At 39.2% G+C, this 22,615-nt stretch overlaps 1 protein-coding gene across 9 annotated transcripts in view; it reads right to left on the bottom strand.

Moving 5' to 3' along the window:
• Positions 1–22,615, bottom strand: part of ENOX2 (ecto-NOX disulfide-thiol exchanger 2) — a 261,430-nt gene that overhangs the window by 189,286 nt on the left and 49,529 nt on the right. For 4 of the 9 annotated variants that reach the window (XM_081808251.1, XM_081808256.1, XM_081808258.1 and 1 more), the window contains exon 3: positions 1,897–1,981. The exons of the other annotated variants lie outside the window; for them this stretch is intronic. The gene's annotated coding sequence lies outside the window, so the exon portion shown is untranslated. The remainder of the gene's footprint in view (positions 1–1,896; positions 1,982–22,615) is intronic. 9 annotated transcript variants of the gene reach the window in all.

Below are 22,615 nucleotides of genomic sequence, written 5' to 3'. Positions count from 1 at the left end.
TTTTTCAGATTTATGTATTTATGCTCAAACTGTTTCCATCCATGTTTCATTTATTCTTACAACCTCCAAGCAAAATAGATAAGGACAGATATTATCATTGTGATTTTTCTGAAGGGGAAATGGATTGAGAAGTGAAGTGAACTTGCCCAACTGCAAATGGTATCACAATAGCCAAGCTGATGCTCCAGCCACTAGAATGGTGTATTCCAGTAAGATCACAAGTACTATCACAATCTTTCTAGAGCTGGAGCAAGAGATATAAGCAAATATCTGAGACAGAAAGAAAGCCCTTAATTCATAGTGACTAATCTGCTTTTTGCAGGCTCTTGTAAAGGAAATTTAGCTTCTGAGTTTAAGTTACTTATTTAATTAGCATATACAAGGGGATATTAGGACTGGGATGGAAGTTTACTTTTCGTTTAAGTTGATAAAGTCTTGCATTAACATTGGTCATTCAGTTCAGTAGAAGAAATCAGCAGGCTGATAAGATGAAATGCATTTAACAAGAATGACCAAGATTTCAGCTAGAAGAATTAAATATGATATTTTTCTGAACTATAATTGATAAGAAAAAAAGTTGAGTCTGATTCATCTTCATAATTAATTGCATGTGGAAAATAACATTGAGATTAAAACATCGATATTAATTGAGCTCCTTTTTGAGCCTTATAAATGAATACTGGTTTGAATATTGGTACATGAAAGCATTGGAATGAGCTACTCTCCTCCATACTTCTTTTCTTTAAAAAAAAAAAATCAGTACAACTCAGTAGGGTGTTTTCAAATATAGGAAGCAAAGTAGGTGCTGCTTCCAAAGCAGTTTTCTGAGGGTCAGATATGAATGAGATTTTATTACACTTTCAGCCTCACATGATGCCTTTCTATCAAGGAGCTCAAGGACCTCACAGGAACAGCCACTTCCCTGGAGCTTGATCAGCAGGGATCCGTGGAAGGTGTCATTGTCCAGAAGTGAAAGGCAATGGTGACCTTCTCAGACAGAGTGGAGGAGATCAGGCATACTATTTTCCTGGGCTCTAGTAACCTGTTCTCACTGGCAGACAATATCCAAATTCTAAAGGAAGATTTCAAATGTTAAAAAGAAATCTATGTGCTTACAATATTTATTGTAACAAATAACAATGTGCACCCCTTTATTCTAGCCCTTCTAGCTTTACCCCGTCCCTCATGTACTGGCTGATACTGCTTTTTCTTTAGGTCTTTCTCTCCGATGGGCTACTTTCTGCTCCTCTGTGCTTCAGGAAAATAACAAGTAACAGGGACAAAAGTTGCCTATACCTCAAGAACTGACATAACCAGGTAAATATTAGGGCAGGGTACCATAATCATAATAATTGCTTTGATTAAATGCCTACCGAATGCCAAGCCCTATACTATCACGTACACTATCATGCACTATCTCATTTCATTTTCTCCCACAAACTATCAGATAAATATTTCTATTGTTCTCATTTTGTAGAAGAGGAATTTGAATATCAGCTCATTAATTTATTTACCCAAGATCTCACAGCTAAGTAAATGGCAAGCTCAGGATTTAAACCAAGGCTCATCTGGCCCCAGAATCATTTTTCTGTGCCATACTGCCAACCTGAAACAAAATGATGTACTCTAAGTATCATGTCAGGTGGTATGCATGCCTGCAAGCAGAAGAGATTCCAAGCTTTCAGACATTTTATGGCTGAAGGGATGATGTAGAACTAGAACTTATTGGGGGTAATGGCTAACATTTGTTGAGGGCACAGTACAGGCGCTGTTCTAAGAGTGTCACATGCATTGACTCATTTAATCCTTACAGCAACCCTACTAAGTAAAATATGTGGTATTGTAATGCCCACTGCAAAGATGAAAAAACTGGCACTGAAAGGTAAAATGACTTACTCAAGGTCACACAGCTGGGAAGGGGTGGAGCTAGAATCCAAATCCAAGCGGTCTGGCTCCAGAGTATACACGCTTAATCACAACACTATATTAATGAGAAATTGGTTGAGATTAGGAATTGTCCCAAGGAAAAAAAGTAATCACACAGTTTTAGAGCCAGAAAGAACCTTAAAGATTATTTGGTCCAAACTTTTTATCTTACCAATGAGAAAAGGGAGGCAGAGCAAGTTTAACGGACTTGCCTAAAGTCACATGGTTTGCAAGTAGCTTGAGACTGCATTACAGCCCAGGTCCTCTCTCAACCTTAGTCATGCGTTCGTTCCATTCTACCACATTATGCTCTCCCAGATACATTCATATGGCAAAATAGGAGTTGAATTCAGTTAAACTACCTTTTGTGGGCCTGCACCTGAGCTACTGAACATGACTGCAGAAAATTCACATAGCTGAGTTGATGGGCTTTACTTTCATGTCAAGTATTCATGATCACAAGCCTCAATTGAGCACTCATTTCTGCCCCAAAATGCTACTTCTGCATGAAACTTACTTTCCCATTCTTCAAAGTGACCATGATATATCTTCACCTGTCTCCTCAATCCTTCCACATCTTTCCCACTCCTCTCCCACTTCCTGCTTTTAGCTGACTTTCTCATACTTTGTGGAGAAAACAAAAGCTCTATCTAAGAAAGAGCTCTCTCATTTTCCCATCACCAAATCTACACACTGACCTACATCTTTATCTATTCTTTCTCTTCTGTCTTGTTGAAATGGAAGGAGTGTCCCCCAATGCCATCATCTCTTGCCTGCTCAAAGACTTTGCTCCTGCTGATACTCCTTTTCTTCTGCATCATCACTTTTCCCCTTTCTACTGGATATCAACCTTGACTTCTACTCTTTCAACATTTCCGATTTCCTAACCATCAGTAAATCCTGCTTTTGATTCTAACTTCAGAATCCACGTTGAATTTCTCCATTTCTCTTCATCTTTGCTAACATCATTTTTAAAAAAGATTTCTTTATTTATTTGAGAGAGAGAGAGCAAGCAGGGGGGAGAGGAAGAGAGAGAGGGAGAGAGAGAATCTTGAGCAGACTCCCCACAGAGCACGGAGCCCAACGCAGGGCTCGATCTCACGACCCTGAGATCATGACCTGAGCTGAAATCAAGGGTCAGATGCTCAACCGACTGAGCCACCCAGGCGCCCCATTGCTAATATCATTTTTATCCAAGTCAGCATTTTCTCTTACCTAGACTCCTGCAATAAATAGCCTAATTAGCTGTTGTGCTTCCATTCTTGTCCACCTTTCACTCACTCTCCACACGCAGCCAAAGTAGTCTTTACAAAAAATATAAAACAATTCATATGATTCCTATGCTTAAAACCTTTCTATGGATTCCCACTGCTTTTAGAATAAAATCCAAACTTCTTAAGGCCTATAAACCTTGCATGACGTGGCACCATTTACCTCTCCCAACCTTGTTTCATGCCATATTCCCTTTCACTTAACTATGGTGGGTTTCCCTCCGTTCCTGCAACACACCTAGCCTTTCTTGACTTAACCTGTGCTTGCTGTTTCCCAGGCTATTTGTGTGACAGACGCCTTCTCTTCATCATACCTCAGCTTGAAATGCATCTTTTCAAAGAAACCTTCCTTCCATGATATCTAAGTAGGTCCTGCCATTTTTTTTCTCAACTGTAGCTGTCTGTCCTCGCACTTACCACCATCAGTAAGAATTTTATATATGTACTCATTTATTTCTGTTCACTTGTCTGCCTCAAAGTTCAATGGGGGCAGGGACCTTGGTATATATATTTGTTTTATTGTTGTATTTACAATATCTAACAGAGTATCTGGCACCAAGCAGGTGCTCAATACATTTTTGCTGAATTATGAAATGAATTAATTAATCCCTTATCTCATTGAAAAATACCTGAAACAATAATCAAATGGGGAGAGACAGAGTCCTTAGAATAAACCAAAAAAAGGAAGAAGTCAAGAAGGCAAGAGTTCTTCTTTAGGTCCTCCACAATCACTAACACATTGCTAGCAAATAAAGATACCCTCAATGGGGGAAAATAATTCTGACTTCTCTAGGAAAAGAATCTGGCTGGTTTCATGATCCCAAACATTTTGCCAAACTGTAATCAGCAGGTTCTGATCTCCTTCATGATGATCTCTTTCTGAATGAAAGAAAAAAAATAATCTGCAAAGTCAACCCAGATGAGGGACAGGACCTTGAGGATGATAACTGTTTAAGGCTCTCTTTGTCAAATATGCTCCTTCTCACTATATATGCTTGCACAGAAAGCGAGAGTTACTTTTTACTTGGTTATTTTTACCTTGAGTCATTTATTCCTCTGCTAAGTAGTTTATCGATTCTTCAACATCAATTTAGAGCTGGAGTTTACAGCACTCCCATCAGAAACCTTATGGTGCTCAAAATAAATGTCTTGCCTGAACAATACCATGTCAGTTGTTGAAGATATAACTCAGGTAAACAAATGTACCTAAAGGTAGAAACTAAATATAGATATCTGCTTATACATACACAGTTGGGATGTGACCTTTCTAAGAACAAAAAATAAGAGAAAAAATCTGTAATATACAGAAAATTCAGTAGTATAAAGAGTCTAATAAGGAAAATGATAGAATTCACTCTAGCATACTACCTCTCACTAATGTTCTATAACAGTTATTTTAGACAGGAAGCACAAGGTTGCCAAAAGTTCTTGTTCTACATTTCCTGTACTAGTTTCACATCCTACACATCTATCCTATTATTAAAAATATTGTTCATGATATTTTGCATAGAGTGGGAGCCTCCCAAATCTCCAAAATCTGCCTATAAACCTTTTGGGATTCAAATTCCAACTTTCAGTGCTCGCTTCGGCAGCACATATACAAATTCCAACTTTCACCCTGTAGAAAGCATATCTGCCTACACACACCACCCCCTTCTAGCAAAACGTTGGTTATGCTCAAGTGCTTTGGGATTAGGAGTGAGGAAGTCTTGAATTACATATCTAAGTATAGCCTATTAACTGATGGGCCAGAGAAACACAAGAAAGACACAAATGTTTTAACAGTTTCACCCCAAGTGTAAGTATTCAGGTATATAATGACACATATAGAGAGCACAAAATTTCCTTTTCACCCTAGAAGGAAAGCAGGTGTTAAACTTTCTTGAGTTTTAGCATTGCACATTTAAAAGAACTGCTTTATATGTTGATTTGGAGTCACAACTCAGATGAGTTGCTTAGGGGATTCCCTGAAATGCACCAGAATGCAGGCATATATAAAATTATAATTACTTTCCATTCCTTTTCTCCAATTTCCTCATAATTGTTCATCCTGATATAGCCCTGTGTTCTTTAAGGGACTATGGAAAAGGGCCCAGCACACTGGGTGGTCTTTCAAAACTGTATAACCAGGCAGGGTCATTCATTCAACGAATATTTATTGAGTGCCTGCTAGGTGCTAGGCACTGTTCTAGAAGCTGGCATAACAAGCCCATAGGGGGGTTGCACAGGTTCAAATGAGCTTGAGAGAGTAACTGGAGAGAAGGCTTTCTGATTTCTAAGGCTGTTCCTTTTTTTTTTTTTTTTAAAGATTTTATTTATTTATTTGACAGAGAGAGACATAGCGAGAGAGGGAACACAAGCAGGGGGAGAAGAAGAGGGAGAAGCAGGTTTCCCCGCGGAGCAGGGAGCCAATGTGGGGCTCGATCCCAGGACCCTGGGATCACGACCTGAGTCAAAGGCAGACGCCTAACGACTGAGCCACCCAGGCGCCCCCCTTTTTTGTTTTTAATCAGGCAATGGAACAGCAATCATAGGCTGTCCATAGCAGGTAAGATATCAAATGGGGAGCCTCTTCCTCAGGACAACCTGACTTTGGCCTCCCTCCTTTCTAATCCCAGCATAGCACAGCCCAGGACCCAGGGAAAGGAGATCTGAAAAATGAGGGCAATTTTGTTCTGAGTAACTAAGGCAAATGGAACCCTCTCTAAAGGGAGCCCTCCAAACCATCCTTGCCCTGAGCCTGGGTCTCCACAGCCATTTGCTTTACATCTTGGGTTTAAGGTACTTCTTTACCTTTTCCTCCCCATTACTCCAATGCAGCACAATCAGCCAGGTCACATATATAATGATCTTTACTCTGGTAGAAGGAAAGCTTAAATTTCTATACAGATCATTCATTCATTCATTCAACAAATATTTAGCGAGGACCTACTGTGATCCAAGAATGGCTCTTGGTGCTGGGGATATAGCAGTAAACAAACAGATGATCAGTCCTACTCTGATGGAGTTTACAATTTAAATGGGGGTTAAGGTAAGTTGCAGTCAATTTTGCAATAACCACATAGCCTAATACTGCTTTAAGTGATTACACAGTCCCTTCTTGTTCCTCCTTTCTCTAGCTTCTACTCTAGAGCCCAACCTTTGCACCTATGTGTTCTTGCTGCTTCTGATGTTTCTGTACTCCGCTTCTACTCCTAGGTCCAGCCTAAATGCTTGCTCTCTTTCAGCTGCCTCCACTGCCCTCTCAGGTCCTCAGGCATACTCCCGGTAGTTGTGACTATCTCTAATGAACAGAGCTCTCCTTGCAATGGGACCCCATCTTTCTTAGATCCCAGTGACATCAATTTGACCAAAATCACCAGGGTATTCACTGGGCTCTGGCTTCTCATCTTGGGAATCTGATTAGCCTTTCCTTAGCGTCTTAGTTGAGCCTCCAGCTCCATGTACGAATCCTTGTTTTCCTTTATTCTTCTGTAACCTTTTCTTTTCATTTACTTTGTACCTCTATTTTTTCCTGACAAATATTTCTCAACCAAGTTGAGAAAGGAAGATAGTTGGGAATATGAAACAGCACAGCCCAATTTAAATAAATCTATTTGTTAAAAAAAATCTGGATTGTCAAAGATAATTTGAAAAAGAAAGCTTCTGGGGCCAGGTACCATGTCTTCATGACTCTGATCTCATATATACACGGTTGCTTCCTGTGGAATTTCCGCAAGCTGTTCTTTAAAATAATTGTGCTGTGTGTTTCTGGGTTCTTATGGGGGTTTAACATTTTGAAACTACAGGAGCAAACAGGAAAATCTTAAAATGTGATTACTCAGTAGTCAAATAAAATGTTTTAAGAAATTTCCCCATTTTTTTCCTACCCTCCAATTTTTTCCTTCCCAACTGAAATAGAAAACAAGTTGAAAATATTTCAGTCCAAACAGTAATTTTATGAAAAAGATAAGCACCTAGGAACAGAGGCTTATAACGAAAGTGTCTCCTCCACCACAGAGCAACACTAATGTAATTCAATAAAGTTTATAAGACCATTTCTGCCAATCAAAATCTAGAAAAGACAATTTCCTGTTTGTGGAAATAGATGTGATACTGAACAGAACCAAATTAGGTTGCAATTAACTTAGCAAAAAGCCGATATACTAGACTCAGGTTAGCTAAAACAATTTTGCTGCATTTAACACATTTGCATACTAGTTTAATAAAATTAAGATTTCCAAGAGAATTCTTATCCTTGGGAGTGGGGAGGGAGAAATGAATGAATTATGTAGAAAAAAAGCTATATAGTAAAAATAGCAACCATTCACTGAGAGTTTACTATGTTTAGGGCACTATGCAAAGTGCTTTATATACATTTTCTCATTTGATTCTCACCATAATTTTAACAGGTGGGTGTTATTATTTCAGTTTTACAGATGAGGCAACTGAAGCTCAGAGATTAAGTTAGAAGTGTAAATTCACACAAGTAATAAGGGGTAAAATTCAGACCCAGATCTACTCTTACCTGTTAGGTTATGTTGCCACTCATGGAATATATAACAGACATATCTATATAATATATACTTATATATAAGATATATGTATATTTATAACAGATAAATCCTAAGTGAAATAGCTAGGCATGAAGCATCATGACCTAGCAGAAAAAGCACTTGATCAGTCCTGAGACCTGGGTTCTACTCTAGGCTCTGACACTAATTAGTTGTATGGCTTCAGATGAGTCATTCAACATCTCTGGGCTTCAGTTTCCCCATTTTATAACAAGGATATCAAGCTAGAAGTTCTATAGCATCCCATTTAGCCCTGCCATTCTATTACTCTACTGATATAAGTTATGTCATATGTATTACCACGAATGTTTCGCCTTTGGGGATAATGTACACTGAAAGCAACTTGAGGAAGAGATTCTGCTAAAAAGTGTACCCCTGACATAAACAGACCTGCTAGAAAGAGGGAGAGGATTTCAAAAGGAACACCTTTTTTGTGATTGCAAATGGTGCTGCCAGCACAGTCTTTGAACTCTCCTTCACCATCAGCCAAAGAGAGGCTTCAGTTAATCTTCACTGAAGATGACAGTCTGCAAGTATTTTGGACCTCCAGGTCGAGGCTAAGTTGGCAAGAACTAAATGGAGAGAAAACCATTTTACAGGGTCACTGCTAAGCCCAGAATCATGGAATTTCTGAAGAAAGTGTTTATGGGTGACTAAATCAAAGGCCTCAGTTAGGTCAATAAAAATAGTTCTAATAATATAAGCCTCATACATTGTTTCTGAAATATCATTGGTGCTTTTAGTAAAGTTAAATTGAGACACAGGCTAGCTGTGAAACATAAGTAGACCACAGTTAGTGAATTCCCTTCTCTAGGGAATTGAGCATTTGGGAATTTTATAAAAACTTCATATAACTTTGGCAAGACACATTGGATCACAATCAGTGTAGATGGACCCTGATTTTTGATCCTTTGTACAATACACAATGTCAAATTGATTAGTGAGTCTCCAGAAAGAATGGACACATTTAAAGACTCAGTGGCTTTCTACAGGGATTCCAGCCAGTTTGAGGAGCAACTGATTGAAAAGTCTTAAGTTTTTATGTTTGTATTTCTCCAGAGTAGCTCTTGACTAGCTTCTCTCTGCCCCTTTGCCTTCCCAGGTGACAACCCACTGTCATCTCTGCCATAGGAAGTAGTGATAAGCCATACTCCTAGCTGCCTTTCCAATTCTCTCAAGAGCCATTGAGCAAAGGAGGGTAATGATAATGTCTTCTCACTTCTACCACTGACAGTAATGGAATTCCTAAAAAGCTCATTTTTCTCATAAAATATTTTAGAAAGGTAGCCAAAGAAAGGTAAAGGAGGGCTGAGGGAGAGAGAGAGAAAGGGTTAGTTAGCTGTTATTTTCCTCATGGCATGGTACATTTGTATTTTTAAATTAAATAAAACCCTTTGTGCTCTAGGTGAGAATGCTATATGAATCACAGATGGCTTTTGTAATTGGCCAATATTAGAAATACAAAGGTGTCTGAATGAATAGACAAATGACATTATCATAAGATTGGAAAGGGAAGAACCATATGGCAAGTTAATGCAAGGAATTATTAAGATAAAGTGAAAGAGTTGGAATTTGAAAGTGGGTACTAAATTCATTTGGATTATAAACTGTTGTAATTAGAAAAGAGAACCCTGGAGGCTAATCAATTTTCATTAATGGATTTCTTTTGACCTTGTCCAGTGATTTCTAAATTTGTTTTTGCAACAAACCCTTGATATGGCTTCTCTCCATTTGATGGGCCAGGGCATTAACTTATACTTCATCTGTGCCAATAGCTAATCTACATAGTAACAGAAATAAAGCCTGTCCAACTGTGAGCTCTGAGTATCCAACTAAGTCCACAAAAGGCCTAGAAAGGGCATGGCTGCTCACTAACCAGTAGATGTACCAACTTCGATTCATATAATTTTAGAGTTGAAATGGGTCTTTGAGTTTATCTTACTCTTAACATGTATTATTACTCTTAACTCTGTATTAGGAGGTACGGTCATAGGGTTGTATGAGGATGAAAGGAGGTGTGTGCAAAGTGCCTAGCACACAGTAGGTACTTAAAAATACGTCAGTTTCCTTCCTATTCTCCATGCCCAAGTTTTCTCTTTTCCAGGCACAAAGTCCCAGTTTCTAACCTTCCTTAATATGGCAGGTTTCCCAGCCCCTGACCATCTTTGTTTTATTCTAGTTTGTCAAGTGTTTTTCTTAAGATGTAGTACCTGGGATAGAAAGCATTATTCCAGAGGTGTGACCCACGTATGCCATGCAGAGTAGAGTGGGACTTCAATCTTGAAGTTCTTTAATCTTGGGAAGATACAGCTCAGCTAAAGGCATATGTGGGCAAGGCAGGGGTTAGGTCTATTCTCTTATCACCATGATTCCTTTTGCTCATTGATTTCCTTTTTCCTGGCCCACAGGCTAATGAGTGATCGATTCCAACAAAACTTCCAAGTTACTTATTGAATCAGAGCAGTTGTACTGGCCAGATCCAGTAGCTCTTTCCTGGGACTCTGCTTTCTTAGCAGGTGATGCATAATAATGCAGCGAATCTAATTCCTGCCACATATACTGATGGGCATTACTGCCAAAGTGTCTCTTCCAATCCATTTTGTGTGGTTGCTTTCCTAAGTAACTTATTGAATTAAAAATATAATAATTTTAATCTTGTTGGTTAGTACCGATTAAGCATGTTAGAGAGGTAGAGTGTACGCTTTGAAAGTATAAGGCTGGAGTTCAGTTTCCACCTTTCCAATTTTCTGAAGGCAGTACAGAATTCTGAGAAGATCACTAAGCAAGAGTCACGGAACTAGAGATAGTGCACTGTATACATCACTAACTTAATATATGATCCTAAGTCATTTAACCTATTTGGATCATAGTTTCCTCCTCTGTAAAAGGAGAGGGTTGTATTAAACAAATTGGAGTGTCTCTTGTGGATCTAAAAATATATAGTTCTATTCTGTGCCTTATTAATTAAAAAATTATATTTTCCTGCACCAAAACTTTTTAATCCAGTTATTGCTAAGGAACAGTCCAAACAAAATAGGATTTTTAAACAACTTTTGTAATTTAAATAGAGAACTGAAATAGTTGAACATTTCTTCTCCCAACCTCTTGCTTATGTAATTTTAAAGCAGTTAATGAAATTGTGTTTTACAAAGATTATTGTTATATAGCCAAGCTGAAGGGGAGAGCTCAATGTCTGCAACTGAGGTACAACAGAGAGAGCTGCATTGAGCAAGACTGTGTATAATGTATTAACCATAGGGAATGGCTTGGAACCTGACCTTGAGTAGACATTACATTCCTCATAGCTCAACTTACATTACATTACATTCCTCACAGCTCAATATGCTGTGAGAATGTCTGAGAACATACATCACCCATTACCTTGTGTCAGCGATCATACCATAAGCATGTTTAAAATTTTTGTTATTAATTTAAATCTTAAGGTAGTAATTAAAACTACTATAGAGCAATGCCTTTTACTCTTGGTGCATGTAAAGTAATTGGTTTTTTTTTTTTAATGTTTTATTTATTTATTCATGAGAGTCAGAGAGAGAGAGAGGCAGAGGCAGAGGGAGAAGCAGGCTCCCCGCCTAGCAGGGAGCCCAATGCAGGACTCGATCCCAGGACCCTGGGATCATGACCTGAGCGGAAGGCAGACGCTTAACCATCTGAGCCACCCAGGTGCCCCATAAAGTAATTGGTTTATGAAAGATGTCCAATGCGCAGTCTGATCTTTTATATAGGCTACCCTCTTTTTTTTTTTTTAAAGATTTTATTTATTTATTTGAGAGAGAGAGAATGAGAGAGAGAGCATGAGAGGGGGGAGGGTCAGAGGGAGAAGCAGACTCCCTGCTGAGCAGGGAGCCCGATGCGGGACTCGATCCCGGGTCTCCAGGATCATGACCTGAGCCGAAGGCAGTCGCTTAACCAACTGAGCCACCCAGGCGCCCAGGCTACCCTCTTTTTTAACAATCCTCTAAGAAGATAATCTATGAAGGCTGTTACTCTACTCAAATTAAATCTATAGATACATTACCCATAGAAGTCTTAAGAAGCAACACTGCTGGTTACATTTATTAATAAAAAAAAGTCCGATAAAACATTGATAAAATTTGTGTTTTTTGGCTCCTAACTCAAGAAACACCATAATGAGTCATGGGCTATGAATTCTGGTATTTGAACTCTGACATTGGCATCACAGGATTTTAGAGAAGAACATGATCCTTTCCCTCTATGATCATGCTCTTGAATGTTAAGATGTTTAGTAAAACACAGACACACACAGACACACACACATCACACATGCCTGGAGGGTAGGAATTCCTATAGTATTTTACAGAGTATATTCTATTTGCTATCACCTATTTCTCCATCAGACTAAAAAGGCAGCACATATGAAGACAAGAAAACCATGAAAAACCTCTGTTTTCAACATTTTGGCATTCTTGTTGAATTAATGCAGTGGCTGAAAGATAAATCCAAAATAGTGGGAGGGGGTAACCTTGGCTCATCACAGCATCATTTATGCTGATATTTCTTTTTTTATATACTGATATTTCTAAAGGTCAGAAAAATTTAGGTCCAGGCTCATTTCCCATTGCTAATTCACTCCAATGTGACAAATCCATGATGATGTGGTCTCCCAATTATCCTCTCTGCAGCTAGAGGGGAAGAAAGCAGAATTTCCAAAGGCCTATGTCATTACTCTGCTTTCCCCAGGTGGGATTCTTGCTGTTATCTCTGAGCTATGACAGAGAGGCCACTACACAGCAGATGGTAAGAAAAGAGGACCAAAGTTTAAATTAACAACCATCACCACCAACATTAAGCCTCCCTTTGAAACAACAGGAACTGTGAAATCTGATTCTACATTTCTGTTGAAGGTCAACAAAGCAGGGCCTTCTTAGGGGAGACAGGGTTTACTGCCTTTCTTAGCATAAATACACCAAGCAAGAATATATCAAGCAGAAGATAATAGTGCATCCCTAATTCAGTAATTGTCATAGGACTCTTTCCTTCTCCTCAATTAAACAGTTAACAGGGAGCTGGGATTCACACAAAGAAATTCGCTCCTCCTCCCTCTTTCCCAGTTTGATTTATGCATAGCCCCTGGAGACACAAATTAATGTCTTCATAGACCAAAAGCCCCAGCTGTTTTGGAAAACCTATGACAAAGCTTAACTAAGGTTCATGCATGCAAACACAAAGCCCCCATAATTACTAAGCTGGGTATTACAAAGCTGGCTCCTCAATCAAGGGTCTAAAGCCAGCCTTATTGCCTCTCTCATTCCCAGCCAGGCTGGCCTGAATACACCTATAGTGCTAATTTAGTACTGCCTGAGGCATTGTGGATTCTGGATAGATGGACACCTTAAGCAAAACTGAAGAAGAGATATAGAACTGTAGGGATTTAAAACCACAATTCATCATTTATTAATATTCAATGGAAGCACTAGAAATCCGTGAAACTCCATTTCTTACAGACCTAATTTCTTCGGTTTATTTGTTCTTTTCTCTTTTGATGGTAAGAACTCAGAAAATGACATGACAAATTTAAAGAAAATTCTAAAAGACACTCAGTACTCTCAATTCTGTCTTAACAAAAGACAAGCCTCCCCTCCATACCCCACCCCTTGGAAACATGTGGCCAGCACTCGCTGTTCCTACTTCCTCTCCTCTTATCCACTCCTGAATCACTGCCTTCTGTCCACAGCATTTTTACTGAAACAACCCTTGCAAATGTCACTGGCAGTCTTTATTGCTGAAGCCAGTGACCACTTTTCAGTCCTTATCTTATTCTTTCTCGCTACAGCATTTAACTCTGCTGACCATTCCTGCTTTCTTGAAACTCTTCCCTTGCCTTCTGTGACACCCCCTAACTCTGGTTTCTCTTTCTCAGTGTCCTTCATGGATTTCTTTCCCTCTACTCATTTCTTCAATGCCAGTGTTTCACTTTATGCTTCTTTTCTTATTCCACAAGCACAGGTTCTTAATCTAGACATCATAAGGGTTCATGGATGTGCTTCAAGAGGTCTATGAAGCTCCTAAAATTGCATGCAGAAGTGTATATGTAAATTTTATGGGGAGAGGGTTTATAGTTGTCAGATAACTAAAGGAGTCTAAAGCCAAATAAAGTCTAAGGGCAAATGATCCTCAGACTGGCTCTGGGGATCCCATGACTTCAAATCATATCTCTATATAGGCTGATAACTCTGATATCTATATCTCTAGTCCAGATCGTTCTTGGTATGGGCATCCCCTGGGTACTTCAAATTTAATCCATTATTTTTACTCAAAAATCCTGCTTTTTCTCCCATGTTCTCCATGTCAGTAAACAGCATACAACCCACCTAGCTGTTCAGTACAGAAGCCTGGAAGTTATCCATAGTCATCCCTCTCCCTTGTTCTCCACATCTAGTAACCAAGTCCAACGGACTCTACTTCCTATCTCAAATGTGAACTCTTCTTTTCATCCCAACTATCATTACCTCAGTTCAGGTTATTACTGCAACAGCCTCTTCACATATATTTCTGACTCCAGTCAACTCTCCAGCTGCAGATAGAGTGGTCCTTCTTTTTTTTTTTTAAGAGAGAGAGAGAAAGAGAGTGAGAGAGAGCAGGGGAAGGGAGGGGAGGAGCAGAGGGAGAGAGAGAGAATCTTAAGCAGGCTCTGTGCCCAGTGAGGAGCCTGATGTGGGGCCTGATCCCATGACCCCGAGATCATGACCTGAGCTGAAATCAAGAGTCAGACGTTCAACTGACTGAGCCACCCAGGTGCCCCTAGAGTGAACCTTCTAAAAGACAAACATGATCATGTCACTTCCTGGCTTAAAAACTCTTCAGTGACTACTTTATCACTCTTGGACCACAGAACTTCAAACTCCCTGACATGGCAAATAAGGTACTTTATGACCTGGCTCCTGCCTCCTGCTTATTTATCTCTATAGCCTCATCCATACTCTATAGTCCCCTTAACCAACTCCCTTAACCACCTCTCCTCTCAACCCTTAACCACTCTATATTCTCTAGGCATACTGAACCATTTTCAGTTCTTGCCTCAAGGATTGCACATACTTTAACATCAGCCTTGGACACTCTGCCCCACTTTGGCTTGGGTAACCTCTGCCAGGAAGCTATCCCCAGCTACCTAAAGCTGAGTTAGGGGATGCCTTATATATGCTCTGCCAGCATCCTACATGTGCTATGGAAACATACGTTTCCGGGCGCCTGGGTGGCTCAGATGGTTAAGTGTCTGCCTTCGGCTCAGGTCATGATCCCAGGGTCCTGGGATCAAGTCCCACATCGGGCTCCCTGCTCAGCGGGGAGCCTGCTTCTCCCTCTGCTTCTCTCTCTCTCTGTCTCTAATGAATAAATAAAATCTTTAAAAAAAAAAAAAAGAAATATACGTTTCCATATGTTGTGATTGCCTATTTCTCTGCTTCTCTATTTCCCACTAGGGTTTGGTAAATAAACTATATACTCCTTGAGGTCAGGGGCCATATGGTGTCCTTAGCACCCAGCACAGTGTCTGGTACAAAATAGTTAATCAATAAATATATGATGATTAACTAAATGAATTAATGGACAGATGGCAAATCCAGGATGTTGACACTATACTCTTAATTCTCACAATTTTTGCCTTCAGCTTAGCATAGGAAACAAAACAATGGACTCCAGATAAGTCAACCAATTTAGGCTTTAACTCCCTAGGCCTCACTTTCCTCATTTGTGTAACTAGGAAACATTCTCCATGGTCCCTAATGGCTTGGAAATTCTCTAATTCACTGCTTCCTTAACATATCTGATTCTCATGCCCCAAATTCCACTTCAGGCCCTCCATTCTCTTCCGTACATGCCCCACCCCCATCCAGATGGCATCATGATCTGGTTTAACATAAGGCCAATATGTATGTGTGTGTTTGTGTGTACGAAAGAGAAGGAGAAGAGGAAGAAAGGAAGTGAGGGAGTGAAGGGGAGAGGAGAAGGGAAACAAAACATAGTGAGGCAGTTTCTGGACATCCTTCCCTTCCCAGTTCTATGCTTTGTAAGAAATGATAGCTGGTCTCAGAGGTCTAATTTTAAGATGCTGACAATGTTAAATTACTGTATGGTGATAAAATTCTTAAAATTGTTTAAGACCACTCAGAACAGTAAAAACAAACCAAAAAAACAAAAAACAGGTAAGGAAAAAGTTAGGGTCAAGTAGACATAAGTTATTTTAAAAAGGTTGAATCTCAGTAATTTGATACAGTTTGGTAAATAAAGCTTACTGAAAGCTTAAAAGAAAGGGGGACATCTCTTTTGAAGTGACATACAACCTGAACTTCTCTGGTCAAGGGAAGTTGAAGAACTATGGTTACAGAAGCATTTGAAGTTACTGCAAAACTATGGGAATATGTAACAAAACTAACCAGCACTAAGAATATAATAATGCAAGGACCAATCCTATACTGGTCCCTGGGGCAGGAACCAGATGGCCTAAAAGACCAATTCTCATCTCTTAATTTCTTTGATTGATAAGGAAGGAAATGCTTCCATTTAGTTCTCATAAACAGTGACCTCTTTTCTCCTCTGTGGACAAAGTTGATGTACTGCCACTTTTGCTTCCAGATATTAAACTCATATTTAATATGTGTGCTCGGTAATGTATGTATCCAAAAACTTTTGCTGACAAAAATGGCCTTGCATTCATCTATTTGTCTTTCAGCTGCTGCACACAAATGCAGCAGCGAAGTGGGGAATTTAAATGCACAGCAGGCAGCTGATGTATTTCTCCATAAACTAGTCTACATATTATGGCAAGAGCAGAAGCAAAGAAAACCTCAGATGCATTCTTCCCTATAAAGAGGCAAATGAAGCCAAGGGGCAGAATAGTTAAGAAGGAAAATGAAAGTCCAAAATGAGATTACTAGTGCATACCCTTTTAAAAACAAATCAAAAGAACATTATCCTTGCCAACACTGAAGATGGGTTAAACTCTTTTGTTGCAAAGAAAAAAGAAGAGTGTCCACTTTCTAGTCTAAAGAACCAACAGCATTTTCAACACTGTTAGATAGATGCCATTTCACTTCAGAAGTGGTTACACTTCAGTAGTGGATAGAGTTAGTATGTCATGTAAAGGTTAAGAGGCAAAATAAGAATATTTAGAATAAATGGCAACATACAGAAAAAAAAAAAAAGACAGCAACCCCCCTAGCAATGCCCACTGTGCCTGCTGATCTTGGATACCATGGAATTTAGGTAAATAGGTAAATAGATAGTTTATAGAGCTCTTATACAAATTCTAACTATATCTCACATATAAATATACAAATATATAATTATGTTTTGATATATTAATATGTGATAGCAAAGCAGAGATCAGGGGGCAGGAAAGTACACCTGAGTCACTGGGATAATGAAGTAAGAGGAAACCACAAGAGACCATGGGAGATCAGGTTGAGAAATCAGAGTCATTTCTTGAAAAATTCTATGTGGGGACACATTTCCACATAGTAATATTTTAAAATGCCAAAAGCAGTCCGCATAGGAATATTTTAAAATGCAAAGCTAATATTGTACATTCAAGTAAGATTTGTTTTTACAGATATGGAATTTATATATTCGGTTTCTTAGAAACACATTTTTTTTTCATAAAGCGAGGCATCCCTGTACCACCAAGCTTCATGTGGTCTTGCTTTTGATTTTTCTTTTATAAATTTGAGTATGGGCATACTGGGTCTCCATAAAGCTTAGAATGCCTATTCTGTGGCGGGCAGGCAGAGGAAGGAAATCCATACTTCAAAACCAGGAGACTGAGACAATATCCAACAAATCACTGTCCCCATTGAGGAAGTAGAGTTTTGTGACAAAAGGGACTGAGAAAACATTTTTTGGAAACATTTTAAAGGCCTGAGGCTAAATTCAGAAGACTGTAATAAATGAGAGGTAAGAAAGTCCTTAAAAGTCTCCTGAAAAAGGTGAATTGCACTATCTATATTTGGAAAGGAGTGTGTTTTCACATTTTGGTTAAAAATGAATCTCTGACGAGCTCAGAGTAAGGTAGGCACTAAGGTCTCATTTAATGGAGGATAAAGTGTTTTTTACACTATAAGTATTGGTCTGACATACTTAAGATCAATGAATAAATAAATATAAATAGGACTGTTCTGAGGAAACCCTGAGTCTGTTTTTCACTGTCCATATATATTAATATACAAGCATAATTTTTGGTTATATGTGCAGCTGGTGGCTTCTATCAGAATACAGTGTTTAAAAAAATGCCCCAAGTTTGTAAAACTATATTATTCTATAGCATAGATAGATCACTTAGATATTAATTCCATTTGTGATAGACGTTTCCTTGAGTCCAATTATAAGAAATAGTCAAGTTGATGCATTAGCAAAGTGGTATCTATTAGGTGACCTCTAAGAAAAAAAGGCCAGAAGACAGAGGATCCACAGAAAAATCAGAACTAAAACCCAGACAGCTGCCCATTCTTCTGTTTAACTTAGACATACATTTTAAAGAATAATCTATATACATTAACAGTATAAAAACTTGAATTAGGAATAGAACACATTTAACCAGCTTTTGTGAAATTAATACCTTAACTCCTAGATAAAGGCCCATAAATAATAAACATGTGTTGACTCTGATAAATGCAAACTATTATCTTGCATTATATAATGTTCAAAGATTCTAGTGAGATAAAGGTCACTCTAAGTAAATCCTAGTTCTAGCAGTATTCTAGGGTAGAAAATCAACTTTTAGTCTGATAAACCACCCACATTTCTAACTTACCAAGTCATAGTCTCATACCCTCAAATCATCTAATGATCTCAGTTTCAAATCTCTTCTAAAAATAGTCTGGCCACCCTCTATCTGGAAATGATGATCATCCAGGTTTCTTGAACCTCTAGGCTTTACAAATGATAACTGCACTGCACAATTATTGCAATTAAGAATGATATTACTGTGGTTCTTATGAACAGAAAAGCCATTATCAATGCCAACAAATAAAAATGAACACCTGAAAAGATTAAATTATAAATTCAAAAGTTTGAATTTTACATAATATCAAAATCTATGCCACAGTAGATACACTGCCCTATGAAAATCCATCCATTTCAAAATGATGGGCACAGATAGGATGTACTTCTCATTCATTATAACAAAGTCATCCCTAAGGAAAAAAAAAAGTGGAGAGCAAAAGAAAACTGAAAATTGTGAAAGTAGCCTTAAATTAAATGTTGCAAACTTAGCATGAACTTTAAAGTGGAGGTCCTATATATATATATATATATATATATATATATTTACCAAAGGGATACTGAAGTTCCACCTTTGAATTCTAAACTTTTGTTACAGTGCTTTTCTCTTTCGGTGCTAATAAGAAAGAGGTAACAGCATGCAAAAGTGAGAATAAACTGGAAAAACAAAGAAAACCCAATTTTGTCTGGCCACCAAGCTAATCCCCTCTCTCCCATTGCACTGGTAACGCAGTAGCAGTAGTGGCTGGTGGCAGCAGACCCTCCCTAAGGCAGTCTTAATTATCTGTGTCAGAGAGGGACCATAATGGCCAAACTGGTCCTAGAGAATCTGTCTGCAAAATGTGAAAAACTACAATCCCAAGTACAATCCCTTGAGGAAAGCTCAAAATCCTTGTCAGTAATATTGGTAATCTGGACTAGAGAATTCAGTTCACATTCAACTGAAAAACAGAGTAAATAGGCAACAGGTGAGGCAAAGGAAGGGGGAAGCTACCACAGCAAGAGCTAAAACTACTAATTAAAACAAAAAGTGGATCTGTAGAGATGCAGTGAGAAGGGTACAAATGATGGCATGACAATGCTTATATTTTACAACAATCAAACAAACAAAAAAACCCCAACTGAACTCTCAAAAGCAGTTTTAGTACAACTCATGTTTTACAGTCATTTATTTTCTTAATCTCAACAACAGACAACTGTTAAGTGTTGCATAAGTAAATATGTAAGCTAAAAGCATTTAAGTGGTAGCTATGGTTAGAACCTCTTATATATGTGCCAGTTTCCACAACCAGTCCACCCCAATGACTGCAGTCAGAGAACAAGGCAAGAAAGCTGTCTGCAGCTATGGTGAAGGGTGGGGGTGCTATGAGAAGAGACTAAAAGAATTACAGTTTAATAATCTGGACAGAGGAAAGAATCAATCATGGATAACTACCACCTATACAACAACCACCATTAAGCATTTATGTGTGCTAGTCATATTATTAAGTGCAGAAATATTGAACTATGTCCAAGGAGGGATGAAGTGTTGTCAAAGTAGATTTTAACATTCCTTCTTTCAGTTATATCAAGAATTATATTAGTCATGCAACAGTTGTGAACTAGTAAACAACAGAATGTCATAGAAAGGACCTCAGATTGGAAAATAGAAAATTTAGGTTTTAGTTTTAAAAGTATGAATAACTAAATATGTGACCTAGAACAAATTACCTAACCTTCTTAGGCTTATCTAAAAGATCTATACAGTAGAGGTGCTGGACCAATCAGTAGTTTTCTGTTGTTTTAAGCAGCCAACCCTTTTTTCAAATAAAATTTTATAGGAATGCCCTACATATAAAGGGGTTGAAAGTGCAAATTTTGAGGGGGGAAAAGATGGCAGAGGAATAGGGGACCCTATTCCAACCAGTCCCTGGAATTGAGCTGGATATCTACCAGACCACGAAATCAGCCTGAGATGTAAGAAGATAGATCTGGATCTCTACAAACAGAATATCGCAGGTGGTTGGTTTCGAGGTACAAAGCAGGGAGCCGTGATTCCCTGGGCAGATATCAGAGGATAAACAGAAGGGGCAGGGAGCCGAGCCATGGGGATCCTACACTGCTGGTGAGCGATAACCTCCTGCGCTGGGGAGGGGCACAGACTTGCAGACCGGTAGTGATGGGGAAAGGACTTTAGGGCAGCCCCCCCTGCCGGAGGGAAACACCCAGTGGCAGGTCCACGTGTGTGAAGTGGGGACAGCTAGCGGTTTTAGAAGCATAAAGGGCAGACGTGCCCTGACCTGGAGGCAAGGACTGGGAGCCCTGCTGAGGGGTGCACAACTCAGGACACTGCAGTTTATAGCAGCACAGACAGAAATGGAGATAGTGTGGCCTGGAGAGCTCACTGAAGAACAGACTGCAATCTCTCTGCTCTGAGGCAGAGCGTTGGAAATGGTCTTTTCTGCTCTGACTCTCAGAAGAGACACAGAAAGCTGCCAGGGAAAGCTGCCAGAGAACAAAAGCCCCCCAAAACCGGTTTTCACTGAGCCCATCCCCTGCCACAGGGGCAGGGCAACTCTGCCCAAAAAGGGTTGCATAAGTAACAGCGCTTCAGGCCCCTCCCCCAGAAGACAGGCTGGGAAAACAAGAGGCCAGCAACCCTAAGGTCCCTAGAAAACAGGTGCATCTTGCTTGGGTTGTGGTCAATAATTTGGACTCTGTACATTTCCTCAAACACCCCTCAACAGAATGACTAAGAGGCGGAACCTCCAAAATAGGAAAGACTCAGAGACTGACTTATGCCACAGATTTACAAATGGATTCAGATATAACCAAGATGTCGGAGATGGAATTCAGGCTAGCAATTGTGAAGACAATAGCTAGAATGGAGAAATCAATTTATGGCAACATAGAGCCTCTAAGGGCAGAAATGAAAGCTGAATTGGCAGAATTTAAAACTGCTATCAATGAGATCCAATCTAATCTAGATAATCTAACAGCTAGGGTAAGTGAGGCAGAAGAATGAATTAGTGACCTAGAAGACCACTTAATAGACAAAAAAGGAAAAGAGGAGGCCAGGGAAAAACAACTCAGATCCATGAAAATAGAATCAGAGAAATAAGTGACACCATGAAACGTTCCAATGTCAGAATTATTGGGATCCATGAGGGGGTGGAGAGAGAGAGAGGACTAGAAGATATATTTGAGCAAATCGTAGCTGAGAAGTTCCCTAATCTGGGGAATGAAACAAACATTCGTGTCCTAGAGGCAGAGAGGACCCCTCCCAAGATCAAGGAAAACAGGCCAATGCCCTGGCATGTAATAGTAAAACTCATAAATCTTAGAAGAAAAGAAACCATCTTAAGGGCATTTAGGGGGAAGAGATTCCTTACGTACAGAGGGAGGAACATCAGAATAATGTCAGACCTATCCACAGAGAACTGGCAAGCCAGAAAGGCCTGGCAAGACATATTCAGAGTACTAAATGAGAATAACATGCAGCCAAGAGTACTTTATCCAGCAAGGCTGTAATTTAGAATGGACGGAGAGATGCAGAGCTTCCAAGACCGGCAGAAACTGAAGGAATATGTGACCACTAAGCCGGCTCTGCAAGAAATATTAAGGGGGGTTCTATAAAAGTTGAAAGACCCCAAGAGTGATATAGAACAGAAATTTACAGGGACAATCTATAAAAACAAGGTCTTCACAGGCAATAGGATGACAAAAAATTCATATCTTTCAATCATCACTCTCAACATGAATGGCCTAAACGCTCCCATAAAATGGCACAGGGTTGCAGACTGGATAAAAAGACAGGACCCATCCACATGCGGTCTACAAGAGACTCATTTTGAACCTAAAGATACATCCAGACTGAAAGTGAAGGGATGGAGATCCATCTTCCATGCCAACGGACCTCGAAAGAAAGCTGGGGTAGCAATTCTTATATCAGACAAATTAGATTTTAAACTAAAGTCTGTAATTAGAGACACAGAAGGACACTATATCATTCTTAAAGGGTCTATCCAACAAGAAGGTCTAACAATTGTAAATATCTATGCCCCCAACATGGGAGCAGCCAACTACATAAGCCAACTGTTAATTGTAGGAGACCTCAATACTCCACTCTCAGCA

Source organism: Leptonychotes weddellii, chromosome X, assembly GCF_054177405.1.
Source record: "Leptonychotes weddellii isolate Sample4059 chromosome X, ASM5417740v2, whole genome shotgun sequence".
In the NCBI taxonomy this organism is placed as follows: domain Eukaryota; kingdom Metazoa; phylum Chordata; class Mammalia; order Carnivora; family Phocidae; genus Leptonychotes; species Leptonychotes weddellii.
The sequence above is the reverse complement of the archived record's forward strand: the minus strand, read 5'-3'. Positions and strand labels throughout refer to the sequence as shown.